The sequence below is a fragment of the Colobus angolensis genome, unplaced genomic scaffold (genome assembly GCF_000951035.1).
Source record: "Colobus angolensis palliatus isolate OR3802 unplaced genomic scaffold, Cang.pa_1.0 Scaffold210, whole genome shotgun sequence".
NCBI classification, from domain to species: domain Eukaryota; kingdom Metazoa; phylum Chordata; class Mammalia; order Primates; family Cercopithecidae; genus Colobus; species Colobus angolensis.
The window spans coordinates 1,392,533-1,394,200 of NW_012115267.1; positions in this window are offsets into that span (position 1 = coordinate 1,392,533).

The window sequence follows — 1,668 nt, forward strand, 5'->3', positions numbered from 1 at the left end:
GGGAGGCTGAGGCAGGAGAATGGCGTAAGCCCAGGAGGCGGAGCTTGCAGTGAGCTGAGATCCGGCCACTGCACTCCAGTCCGGGTGACAGAGCGAGACTCCGCCTCAAAAAAAAAAAAAAAAAGATCCCTTACTCTGCCAGTGCCATCTTCAGTGGCAGGTGTCAACTGATACATTTGAATAGACAATTTATATGTCTATTATTTGAAACCTGGAGCATTTCCTGTAGTTAGCTCTCTCCTCTACAATTTTCTGCAAAAATTACAAGAAGAATGGACCCATCTCAAAAGGTAACCAGAAGGTACCTTGAAGCTGTTATTTGCTTGGGGAGAGATGGGGCTGTGGTCAGGCGATGGAAGTAGTGGATAGCTGGATAGCTGGATGCTCAGGGCTTTCTGCAGCAGCACTGGGAGAAACTCTAGCATCGAGGAGGGAGTGGAGCCCAAGAGGGACAAAGGAAAGCCCTCCATCAAAGGTAGATGAGACCTCCATGATAACAGGACATTAGTATAGAGATTGGTTTGGTGAAAGAAGTTGCCACTGCTGAGGTGCCAATTAAAAGAGGCTGTTGTGTCCTGGAGAAAGGAAGAGCAAGGGTATGCTTGTGCCCAGTGTTGGTTTTCTGTGGCACCCCAGCACAGAGAATAGTGGAGCTTAATGCCAGATTTCCCTCCTGCTGAATTCAGCCAGTTTTGACAATGAACAAGGGAGACGAAGTGCAGACCTGCTTCACAGGGATTCATGCTAGCCGTCTTCACCACCGTCACTATGGAGCATTACCTGACAGTGATTTTTGGCCTTGCACACAGAAGGGGGAGGCATGGTTCCTGACTGCATAGGGCTCACGTAAGGGGACAGTCACACTGCCATGGATTCTCTGCCAATAGAACAATCATAAGGTCGCTGACAAAAAGTCCATTGTTCATATGCTTTGTGATTTCATTGCTAAAAGACCAATACCTAAATTATCAGTTAGCATCACAATAAACTACTGTAATGAGGAGACCCCAAAAATGCAATGACTCAGGTAAGATAGAAGTTGATTCCTTTCTTACCTAACAGTCCTGGGGGGTGTGCCTGATCAGCAGGAGGCTTTGTCCATGCAGTGACTCAGGGACCCAGGTTGCTTCCAGCTTGTTTATGCTCTATTCTCTAAATCATTTTTCTTGTCTGTCTAGGTGCCATGCCCCGATAGCCAGCCAGCAGGAAAAAAAGAGGGAAGAATGCGAGTGGCATGCTTACAAAGCGTTACAGACTTGTCTACAAATAGCATACTTCTCATCCATTGGCCAGAATGTGGTCACGTGACCACCGTTCACTCCATGGGGTCCTGGACATGTGGTGCGTGCCTGGGCCGCACATCAGCCGCACTTCTCTCACTGCGTAAGGGCGGTGGAGTAGGTTTTGGTGAACCGGCATCACATGGGGCTTCACCTTACATTTTGATCTGGCTTTTTCTTCAGTCTTCTAGTTTTTTTTTTTTTTCAATCTAACAATAAGTTTGTAGAATTCAATAATTTCCAATCCCTTTTTAGTAGCTGCATTAACTTTGTTTCGCCTTCTGAAACCTCTTTTATTTGCTTCTTTAAGCCCCTCCCTCTGCCTCTAGTTTTTCTAAGAAAAAACATACTTTCTTCCTTTAGTTGGAATGAATGAGGATTCTTGGAA